The sequence below is a fragment of the Triticum aestivum genome, chromosome 7B, assembly GCF_018294505.1.
Source record: "Triticum aestivum cultivar Chinese Spring chromosome 7B, IWGSC CS RefSeq v2.1, whole genome shotgun sequence".
Taxonomy (NCBI): domain Eukaryota; kingdom Viridiplantae; phylum Streptophyta; class Magnoliopsida; order Poales; family Poaceae; genus Triticum; species Triticum aestivum.
This window is the reverse complement of record NC_057813.1, coordinates 692,179,946-692,192,495: the sequence shown is the minus strand read 5'-3', so window position 1 is coordinate 692,192,495 and position 12,550 is coordinate 692,179,946. Positions and strand designations below refer to the sequence as shown.

Here is a 12,550-nt window from a genome sequence, read left to right as displayed (position 1 = left end):
CGAGGAGGGGAAAAGCGTCAGGGCGGCGCTTCGGGGCCCTTCCGGTCGCGCACTACATGAAATATGTCAACTTGTGACCACCACTATTGGTCACTGAAAGGTCACAAATTTCCATTTACGACCTTTTTGTGACCAAAAACAGAAGGTCAAAAGCTGGCCGTCATAAACTGACTATAGCGACCTTTCTTCTGGAATGGTCAAAGACGTTTACGACCAAAATATTCCTACTGTGGCGTTTTGGTCACTAGCAACCTCCCCCAGGCCACGTAGGCATCCAGCGTGGCAAGCTGATGTGGCACAAGATTCAGCCCGGTCCAATTTGATTTTCTACATGGGCCGAGCACAACAATTCGGCCTTTTTACTGTATATTTTCTCTATTAATTTTCTCTAGCTACATGGGCCTAGCCCAACAATTTGGCCTTTTTATTTTATGGGTCATGGCCTTTTTGTACAACAGTTTTAGTTTTTTTATAAAATGGGTCCACTAGTCAAACAGATCCCACTTGTCAGGTTCTGATAAGTGGGTCCTAGCTATTAGGCCTAGATTCTTCATATTTCAATTTGACAATAAGAAAATAACTAGTAGTTAAATTGGCAAGGAAAAACACACAAGATACTTCAAATAACAATAGCCAGATTCAATACAAGCTCTACAAATGACACGTCCTACAAGCTGTAGCATATACAAGCTTATTTACAAGCTCTACAAATGACAAGTCCTACAAGCTGTAGCATTTACAAGTTCTACAAGTTACACGTAATACAAGCTTAGCTGATACAAGCTCTACAACTATGGGAATCAGTTACAAGCTCTACAAGTATTTTCTTCTTCTACATGTAGCTCCTTCAATAGCGATCAAATGCCGGCTCACTGGAGAGTCAGGACTGGGCCTTCCACGGACGCCCTGTTACATGAATCAGCTGATAAAAATTAGAAAAACTGGAGACAATATATTATGAACATTCCATTCAAAAAAGGAGTAACTCAGTTGAAGTGAACACAGCAGCAGTTTTTCTCATTGAAGTGAACACAGCAGCAGTTTTTCTCATTGAAGTGAACACAGCAGCAGTTTTTCTCATTGAAGTGAACACAACAGCAACAGTTTTTCTCATACAGTATGTGTCTTAATATAACTCCTGAGAAATGTTCACAACCTGAATTAACTACACTTTTTCTCATTGAAGTGAACACAGCAGCAGTTTAATCAACAACCCCATACTTTACTATAGAATGTTTCTTCTGAATGCATAGCTTAAAGGCGGGGCGGGGCTGAGAATCATCATAACAGGATATGTATATATATATGTAGAGAGAGAGAGAGATCACCTTAACAATAGATGGTGGGCATCCTCGCCGGATCGGAGCAGCTTGTCCCTGGCCCTCCCCACGGGATGGTACCAAACTGCACACACACCAAGCAAGAGAGCACGCATCAGATCATATGAGAAAATGAACAAAAAATAGAGAGGAGGAGGAGAGGGGTCACCTTGGCAACAGATGAACAAACTTTGGTCATTTGGCTCTGTCCTCGCCGGATTGAAGCATCTTGTCCTTTGGCCCTGTCCACACACCAAGCAAACTGCAGAAAAAACACGCAATGAAAAACTGAAGATCACAGTGTATGGAAAACTGAAGATCATAGTGATGATAACATACAAACAAAGGATCTTTGGCCCATCAAGTTTTAAGACAAAAAAAGAGCAAAACCAACAATGCTACAAATCAGAGATTACAGGAACAACAACAGAAGGTTGTTTAACAAGTTTGAACGGCCACTATATATAGCACAATGTATGTAATGTAAAATTTCTGGATGAACAAGCTTTAATGGCTACAGTATTGTGATATTGTGATAATGGGAGGAGGCTTCCCATAAAACAGCAGGAAAATGCACTACTATTGTGATATTCCTCCCATAAAAAACACTAATATTCCAGTAGAGATCAAATGCTTGTGAGCAGGAAAATAATGGTACATTCACAACTTCAGTTCGGGTAAATATCACCACATGTATCAGTATACAGGCAGCAATAGTATCATCGAGCATAGAAAAACAGCAGCTTGACCCATGTAAGTCATAGCTCTTTAGAGAGAAAGAAAGAACATGTTCAGCTAGCTATGTATTCATAGTTGAGAGCTAAGCAATTTGTTTGTTTATGCTGTAATTGACAGACCTAGTACAAGAAACAAGCCAAGTGAAACAATATTGACTAATTCGATGGCAATACAAGCTAATCTACTTAGCTAGTAGGTGACCATCCAATCCATGATGCAGCAGCAGGTGCAAATATGATATGATGTGAAGAAGAAGCTAGCTGGAGAGGTTGGGGATGAAACCAAAATTACAAACCATTGGCGGACCTCACATCACCACAGTTTTATCATTTTATAAGCAACTGGAAACTATGCAGAGCAGAGCAGACCGGACAGTAAAAGAATTATCAAGTAGGGCAAAACAGCAGCGTGGCCATCAACTCATAGCCCTGAAGAAAGAAAGAACCAATAGGGTCAGCTACTTATTTATTCAGAATTGAGAGTTGAGCAATCATTAGAAAACTAAAGATACTGCTCAGCTAACTAAATAACACATGATTCAGTACACACTTGAGCTTTTATGTTTGGAGGATCAGGTTGGTTAAACAGATACAGTGGATGGAACATAGCAGAGATAGGCTAGTATAGCTCCAGTTTTAGTCATCCCAAAGGAATATTCATAGCAAAGCAAGATAGGTTGAAGCTAGACAAGTGGATTTCGAGTGTTGATAAGCACAAGAATGCTAGCAAATTGGCCTATATTTATATGTCACTTCTCTTTATAATTCACTAATGCAAAGGTGCAAATCTCCATCCTTCTTTAATGACGACACAGATAAACAAGTTTTATCCAAAAAAGGTGTCTAAACAATTCAATCACTGATCCCTGACCTGCATGGATTAGGCGCATGTAGAAAACTGAGTGAACAAGGCCATGCGAGCTCACCTAATCAAGCTAGTGTTGCACACGAGGATGCCTTGGACGAGGATGGTAGGGTCGGTTGAGGACCGCAGCGGCAGAGGCGACTGTGCCTGCAGTGGCGGAGGCCCCGCGTTCCTCTGACGCTGTCGAGGGCGGCAGATCTATCGAGGTACACGGCGGCGATAGCTGCTACATGGGGAGGGGGGCTGTGGCCGGCGTGTAGCTTGGGTGGATCCTCCTTGAGGAGCTTGGCCTTGGCGCGACGGATCTCTGCGTTGAGCATGCACCGTCGATGGTGGGAGAGGCGGCCGCCCGAGCAAATCAATGAGAAGGGGTCAGAGGTCGTGGCCATGCGAGGCAAATCGCCAGTAAAATGACTCAGCTGCGGGAGGAGACGGACCTGATTTGGCCGGCGGGGACTGCTGCGTGTCCTCGCCATCGAGGATCTGGCCGCCGTCTCGCTCGCACGGCCTGGATCCGCCCGCCGCGTCGTGGTCAGAGTGGAGAAGATGGCGAGGTCGGCGGCGGAGCCGAAGGGGCCGGAGACGGAGGCTGGCCGCGCCGGGGACGCCATGAGATGCTCTGCGATCCGCGGGCGAGGAGCGAGGCAATGACGAGTAGCGCGGGCGCGAACGGCGGGAGCAGGTGGTGTCCACGAAGGCGAGGAGGAGCGGCTTGAGGTGGGAGGGGAGGTCGCGGCGGGATCGGCCGCCGTAGGTGGCGGCGGCGGTCCAATGGAGGGAGAGGGGAGAGGGGTTAGGGTTTGGGCTGCGGATCATGGGGGGGGAGTGGTGTGCGGGGGAGAGGGGGGGGAGTGGTGTGCGGTGGGTGAGTGGTGGCATTCGTCCACTGATAGGTGGGCCCGCGAGGAATTAGGCCCACATGTCAGTGTCCTCAACGACGTGTGGTGTAGGTGAGGGGAGCTGCTTTCGGGTGGGTGTGGGTGGCGAGAGGATGAGGGTGTGGGCCGTTGGATCTGGCAGTATCCGACGGTCTGTAATGCTTGATCCGCGTGACATGCCCATAGACCAATCAGAACGAAGTGCGGGCTTATGACCATCTAAAATTGTCGTGATTGATTAACAATAGGCGCTACCAACACAGCACCACAGCGCCCGGCGAAACTCCATTGCAGCGTGAGCTCCAACGCAGCACCACGATGCCCGATGGTAAGTTTCCTTCTCTTTTTATGACAATGTTAGTTAAGTTTTCAAATAATTAGTAGTGTTATTCCTTGAATAACGAAAAATCAATTTTCCATTTTTGGAGTGCCCAAAAGAGTTTTTTGTGAAGGACCTGCCATATATTTGTTGCAAAATTGGACCAAATCAATTTTCTAAAATACTAGGACATATTTAATGCATAATTGACCAAATGGTTGGGTGTCAAATGCATAATTGACCACTAGCTAGGAACGGTCATTCCCGCCGTTTTGACCGCATTTTAAAACGGGCATAGAAAATTCAAAAAAATCAAAAAATTGGGAAACCTTCGCATTGTGTCATCATATGTGGCCAAGTTCCTAGGAAAAATAACAAACTTGTAATACGGCAATTATTTTAAAAAAGTGTTCTCAGAAACGAGCTATCATGTGTGGAGATCAATGGCTTTCAAGCCAAATGATCAATCTTATGGCCACATTCATGGCATAGTTTGTTCAAATGATCTCATATTGTGCACAAGGGTGCATATTGGAATGGCAAACAATGTTGCCTAAGGAAGTTTTCATTTTCGTTGGACGAAAAAACCATTTTCCATTTTTCGAGTGCCCGAAAGGAGGTTTTTTTGTGAAGGAACTACCAAATAATTGTTGCAAAATTGGACCAAATCATTTTTATAAAATACTAGGCCATATTTAATGCACAATTGACCAAATGGTTGGGTGTAAAATTTTTTGATCCACCTCTCGTGAAAAAGACAAATTTCCGCCGATTTAGCTGGAAGCGGGTCAAATTTGAACTGCAGCTGCATTATAGTTTGCTATTTATTTTTTCCAAAAATCATTTCTAGGTACATAAGTATCTATTTAATCAGAGAAACACAAAAAAAATTCCAAGATTCAACCACTAGCTAGGAACGGTCATTCCCGCCGTTTTGACCGCATTTTGGAACGGGCATAAAAAATTCAAAAAAAATCAAAAAATTGGGAAACCTTCGCATTGTGTCATCATATGTGGCCAAGTTCCTAGGAAAAATAACAAACTTGTAATACGGCAATTATTTTAAAAAAGTGTTCTCAGAAACGAGCTATCATGTGTGGAGATCAATGGCTTTCAAGCCAAATGATCAATCTTATGGCCACATTCATGGCATAGTTTGTTCAAATGATCTCATATTGTGCACAAGGGTGCATATTGGAATGGCAAACAATGTTGCCTAAGGAAGTTTTCATTTTCGTTGGACGAAAAAACCATTTTCCATTTTTCGAGTGCCCGAAAGGAGGTTTTTTTGTGAAGGAACTACCAAATAATTGTTGCAAAATTGGACCAAATCATTTTTATAAAATACTAGGCCATATTTAATGCACAATTGACAAAATAGTTGGGTGTAAATTTTTTTGATCCACCTCTCATGAAAAAGACAAATTCCCGCCGATTCAGGTGGAAGCGGGTCAAATTTGAACTGCAGCTGCCTCATAGTTTGCTATTTATTTTTTCCAAAAATCATTTCTAGGTACATAAGTATCTATTTAATCAGAGAAACATCAAAAGTTTTCCAAGATTCAACCACTAGCTAGGAACGGTCAAGCCCGCCGTTTTGACCGCATTTTCAAACGGGCATAAAAAATTCAAAAAAAATCAAAAAATTGGAAAACCTTCGCATTGTGTCATTATGTGTGACCAAGTTTCCAGGAAAAATAATAATCTTGTAATACAGAAATTATTTTAGAAAAGTGTTCTCATAAATGAGCTATCATGTGTGAAGATTCATGGATTTCAACCCAAACGCTCAATCTCATGGTCACATTCATGGCATAGTTTGTTCAAATGATCTCATATTGTGCACAAGGGTGCATCTTGGAATTCCAAACAATGTTGCCAAAGGGAGTTTTCATTTTCTTTGCACGGAAAATTCATTTTCCATTTTTCGAGTGCCCGAAATGAGGTTTTTTTGTGAAGGACCTACCATATATTTGTTGCAAAATTGTACCAAATCATTTTTATAAAATATTAGGACATATTTAATGCACAATTGACAAAATGGTTGGGTGTCAAAAGTTTTGATCCACCTCTGGTGAAAAAGACAAATTCCCGCCGATTTAGTTGGAAGCGGGTCAAATTTGAACTGCAGCTGCCTCATAGTTTGCTATTTATTTTTTCCAAAAATCATTTCTAGTTACATAAGTACCTATTTAATCATAAATACATTGTTTGGTGGTGATACGTCGAGGTTTGGGCGGTGGCCGAGGGCCCCAACTCTAGAGCGCGTAAACTCGCATGCCCGTCGCGTGGTCACCGCGTGACCGTGGCGTTGCCATGTGTTCTGGGCAGCCTAGGCATGTCTAGTGGGTTGAGCACTCCCCAGGTAGGTGCTAGGAACAAAATTACAACATAAGATTCTCACGAGGAGACCGATCGATGCTCAAACATGAATTAGCGGCCAAGTGTTTGATTAGCGGTACGGGAAATGTACATGGCTAATGGGCGTGAGTTTTGGCTGAGGATGATCAGTTACTAAGAAGACCGTCTTCACAAATTTTCAGCTCAAAAGGAGGACCCTAGGTGGTACTTGCTTTGCAAACCACCACACTGGACATAAATACGAATGTTGAAGCTCGGCTCAAAATAATGAATGGATTGAGCTGGCATTTGGTGGAGGATGGTTATTTGGGCATAGGAAAGTACTGTAGAAAATGGATACTATTTGGACATGCCAAAGTGGTACTTCCTTCACAAACTGTTACTCTGAACAGAATAGGAAAATGAATATTTTTGAATTATTTTTGAACTAGGCAAGGAAGGTTTTTACATATTTGACGAAGATATGACCCAAAGAATTTATGAGATTTTTTTGGGAATTTTGGGAATGACAGAAATATAGGTTGCTTCACAACCTAGGGCAAAAACTGCCACATGGACATGACACATAGGCAAAACTGATGAGGTGGCGCCTAGTCATAGCAACCCACCACAATTTACAAGGCTATGACCATCTATATTGGTCGTTAAAAACTAGAAATAAGGCAGCGGACTAGCGTTGTTAGCTTTATGACCATTTCATGTAAGGAAATTATGACCTTTCTGACCAAAATGGTCGCAATGGTTTAGGGTTTGGAGCCCCTCGAACAGCTTTTGACCAATTGGTCTCAAATGGTCATAAATCTATGACCAATTCTTCTAGGGTCACTGACAGAAGGTCATAAGTTGACATATTTCTTGTAGTGGCGTGGCTCGGTGGATAAGATGACGATGTCGTGGCGGAGCTGGGGGGCACGTCAGTAAGGCGATAGGTGGACGTTGGCCGTGGCTACGGCGAGCGGCGGCGACGGCTGCGCTTGGGAAGAGAGCAGAGAGGGGAGGGGATATAGCTGCGAGGAGGGGAGGAGGTCCAGAGGGTCGAGGAGGGGAGGGTGTGTGGCGCCCTCGGGTGAGTCCAGAGCAGGCAAGCAGGAGGTGGCCGGCGCATGCGCGCGCGCGTCGGGCACACGCCCTGTGTCCTTCTGGCGCGGTGGAGACGACGACTGGCGTCGGCCAGCTGGGCTGGGCCGGCACAGTGCCAAGCCACGTAAGTGGCCCAGGTAGGCGTTCTCTCTCTCTTTTCTAAATTGTTTCTGTTTTCTATTTTTTGTGCAATTGTTTTCACTTAATTAAAATGCTAAGGCATTTTCAAAAACCCTGAAAATAATTGTGGGCTCTATTTGGAATATTTCCAACAGCCCTCACATAATTTCAGAATTATTTGGACATTTAAAATATTATATAGCATTTAAATGCCCAAATGCAAATACTTTATGATTTAATTCAAAAATCCAGGAATAACCTAGAAATATGTTCATCATTTTTGGAAAAGGTTTTCACCTTTATCAGATATCATGAACATTTTCAAAGGGCATTTTGGGTTCGTTGAAAATGATTTTATTTGAGCCTATTTGAATTCATTTGGTGCTAGGGTTTAAACAATCCCCATTTCCAGTTTCTTTTAAATTTCAACATGATGCAACAACCAACCTAGACCAAGTGCAGTGCCAGAAGCTAGGGATGTGACAACTCACCCCCATTAAACAAGAATCTCGTCCCGAGATTCAAGACGTGAGGTAAGAAGATAGAGGGGACACAAAGTTAGCACAATCTTCACGATCCATGTTGCACTTCATAAGAACGTTGATTGGTCGCCATCTTTGTCTCGATGTCTTGCTCTGAGAACTCCAACTAACCTAACAACGAGAGGGAAAGAAAGACTCTAGAAGGATCGATCTTATCGAAGGTCGAACAACTTAGGATAAACTCACGGAATGAGACATAGCAACATCTCTCGAGCTGAGACACGAAGAACACATCTAGAGGGATGGAGTGGAGTAGATGACGAGGGTGCACTAGGTAGACAATAATTCCACACTTAAGAAGGTGGTGAATGGTTGTCAACATAGCGAGGAGTTGAGTTGCCATGATACCATAACGAGACATCTTAGAGGAGGTGACTCGTAGAGTTATTACGTTAAGTGGAAAAAAGAATTACCTTTGATTCAGAGATCATTGAAACTCTTTATGCCAGCCTAAGGTAAATCACAATCGATCATTTGAAGGAGTCCGGAAGAATGACATACTCGGACCAGAATGGATGATGTGGACTACCTTGTTGAAGACAAAGTAGTGGATGATTTTTCTTATCATCGGAGATGGATGGAACCCATGGTAGGATCACTTTTGAAAATGGTCCTGACCAGTAATTGCCAAGAAGGGTAGTCCATAGTAGAATGGCACAATGGCGGTGCAAGCTAGGCGCAAGACGCTAATGCTGGGAATGATTCTAGTAACCGGGGAGAAACCCAACAGTAGAGAGTGAGTCCACTGCTTGAAAAGTTATAGCATAGCCGAGGAAACTGGGAGCAATCCTAGTTAGTGTCGAAGATAACACCTGGTGCTTGCGCGTGTTCTCAAGAACTTGAGCATTTCCATATTCATCAAGGTTTTACCAATATCCGTGTCAAGTATCCTGGCAACACAACATACTACCATGATGAATAGTGATGGAGGATGCAGATGTAAAGGAAGATAACACTTTCCCGGATTTCACCTTAGCGAGGCCAAGGGGACAAAATCTGGATGATCGACCGAGAGACACTTAGTGTTGGGGATTGTTGCAGAAATTAAAACATTTCTACGCATCACCAAGATCAATCTATGGAGAGACTAGCAACGAGAGAGAGGGGAGTGCATCTTCATACCCTTGAAGATCGCGATGCGGAAGCGTTACAAGAACGCGGATGAAGGAGTCGTACTCGTAGAGATTCAGATCACGGTTGATTTCGATCTAAGTGCCGAACAACGGCGCCTCCGCGTTCAACACACATACAGCCCAGGGGCGTCTCCTCCTTCTTGATCCAGCAAGGGGAGAGGAGAAGTTGAGGGAGAGCTTCGGCAGCACGATGGCGTGGTGGTGGAGCTTGCAGTTCTCCGGCAGTGCTTCGCCAAGCAGTACTACTACTACGGAGGTGTTGGGGAGGGAGAGGGCTGCACCAGGGGAAGGGGTGAAGCTCCCATGTGCCTCCCCACTATATATACAGTTGGAGGGGGCTGGTTTCTTGCCCTCCAAGTACATTGGAGCGTTGGCAAAGGTCGGAGGAAAGAAATCCCATCATTTCCTTCCCCACCGATTGTTATCCCCCCTTTTTAGGGATCTCGATCTTATCCCTTCGGGATATGATCTTATTCCTTCTAAGGGGGGATCTTGGTGTGCCTTTACCAGGGGTGTGGGGCCTTGCCCCCACTACCCACGTTCATGTGTGTCCCCGCATGCAGGTGGGCCCCACTCCGGAACCTTCTAGAACCTTCCTGGTACAACACCGAAAAATCCCAAACATTTTCCGGTGGCCAAAATAGGACTTCCCATATATAAATCTTTACCTCCGGACCATTCTGGAACTCCTAGTGACATCCGAGATCTCATCCAGGACTCCGAACAACATTCGGTAACTGCACACTAATTCCCATAACAACTCTAGTGTCACCGAACCTTAAGTGTGTAGACCCTACGGGTTCGAGAATCATGCAGACATGACCGAGACAGCTCTCTAGCCAATAACCAACAGCGGGATCTGGATACCCATGTTGGCTCCCGCATGTTCCATGATGATATCATCAGATGAACCACGATGTCAAGGATTCAAGCAATCCCATATACAATTCCCTTTGTCAATCGGTACGTTACTTGCCCGAGAATCGATCGTCGGTATCCCAATACCTCGTTCAATCTCGTTACCGGCAAGTCACTTTACTCGTTTTGTAATGCATGATCCCATGACTAACTACTTAGTCACATTGAGCTCATTATGATGATGCATTACCAAGTGGGCCCAGAGACACCTCTCCGTCACACGGAGTGACAAATCCCAGTCTCGATTCATGCCAACCCAACAGACACTTTCAGAGATACCCGTAGTGCACCTTTATAGCCACCCAGTTACGTTGTGACGGTTGGCACACCCAAAGCATTCCTACGGTATCCGGGAGTTGCACAATCTCATGGTCTAAGGAAATGATACTTGACATTCGAAAAGCTTTTAGCAAACGAACTACAAGATCTAGTGTTATGCTTTGGATTGGGTATTGTCCATCACATCATTCTCCTAATGATGTGATCCCGTTATCAATGACATCCAATGTCCATGGTCAGGAAACCATAACCATCTATTGATCAACGAGCTAGTCAACTAGAGGCTCACTAGGGACATGTTGTGGTCTATGTATTCACACATGTATTACGGTTTCCAGTTAATACAATTATAACATGAACAATAGACAATTATCATGAACAAGGATATATAATAATAACCATTTTATTATTGCCTCTAGGGCATATTTCCAACAGTCTCCCACTTGCAATAGAGTCAATAATCTAGTTCACATCACTATGTGATTGTAATGAATCCAACACCCATTGGGTTTGATCATATCTCGCTTGTGAGAGAGGTTATTAGTCAATGGGTCTGAATCTTTCAGATTCGTGTGTGCTTTACAAATCTCTATGTCATCTCCTAGGTGCAGCTACCACGCGCTATTTGGAACTATTCCAAATAACTGCTCTACTGTATGAATCCGGTCTACTACTCAGAGTCATCCAGATTAGTGTCAAAGTTTGCATCGGCGTAACCCTTTACGACGAACTCTTTTACCGCCTCCATAATCGAGAAAATTCCTTAGTCCACTAGTTACTAAGGATAACCTTGACCGCAGTCCTGTGATCCATTCCTGGATCACACTTGTGCCCCTTGACTGACTCATGGCAAGGCACACTTTAGGTGCGGTACACAGCATAGCATACTGTGGAGCCTACGTCTAAAGCATAGGGGACGACCTTCGTCCTTTCTCTCTCTTCTGCCATGGTCAGGTCTTGAGTCTTACTCAATACTCACACCTTAAAACGCAGCCAAGAACTCCTTCTTTGCCGATCTATTTTGAACTCCTTCAAAATCTTGTCACGGTGCGTATTCATTTGAAAGTACTATCAAGCGATTTTGATCTATCCTTATAGATCTTGATGCTCAATGTTCAAGTAGCTTAATCCAGGTTTTCCATTGAAAAACACTTTTCAAATAACCCTATATGCTTTCCAGAAATTCTACATCATTTCCGATCAACAATATGTCAACAACATATACTCATCAGAAATGCTATAGTGCTCCCACTCACTTCTTTGGAAATACAAGTTTCTCATAAACTTTGTATAAACCCAAAATCATTTATCATCTTATCAAAGCGTATATTCCAACTCCGAGATGCTTACTCCAGTCCTTAGAAGGATTCCTGGAGCTTTTCATACTTGTTAGCATATTTTAGGATTGACAAAACCTTCTGGTTGTATCACATACAACCTTTCCTCAAGAAAATCATTGAGGAAACAATGTTTTGACATCCTATCTGCAAGATTTCATAAATAATGCAGGAACTGCTAATATAATTTCAACAGACTCTTAGCATCGCCACGAGTGAGGAAGTCTCATCGTCGTCAACTCCTTGAACTTGTCGGAAAACATCTTAGCAACAAGTCGAGCTTTCTTAATGGTGACACTTACCATCATTGTCCGTCTTCCCTTTTAAAAGCCATCTGCACCCAACAGCCTTACGACTATCAAGTAGTTCTTCCAAAGTCTACACTTTGTTTTATACATGGATCCTCTCTTGGATTTTATGGCCTCGAGCCATTTGTCGGAATCCGGGCCCACCATTGCTTCTCCATAGCTCGTAGGTTCATTGTTGTCTAGCAACATGACCTCCAAGACAGAATTACGTACCACTCTGGAGTAGTACGTATCCTTGTCGACCAACGAATTTTGGTAGTGACTTGATCCGAAGTTTCACAATCAATATAATCAGCTTCCACTTCAGTTGGTGTAGGCGCCACAGGAACAACTTCCTGTGCCCTGTTACACACT

At 43.7% G+C, this 12,550-nt stretch overlaps 1 long non-coding RNA gene across 1 annotated transcript; it reads right to left on the bottom strand.

Annotated features, from left to right (window-relative positions):
• Positions 1 to 755: 755 nt before the first annotated feature.
• LOC123155562 (uncharacterized) lies at positions 756 to 1,678 on the bottom strand. The gene is made up of 3 exons (XR_006477492.1): positions 1,489 to 1,678; positions 1,329 to 1,404; positions 756 to 906 (listed from the first exon to the last, which is right to left on the bottom strand). It is a non-coding gene; the product is annotated as an uncharacterized lncRNA (long non-coding RNA).
• Between the last annotated feature and the right edge of the window lie 10,872 nt (positions 1,679 to 12,550).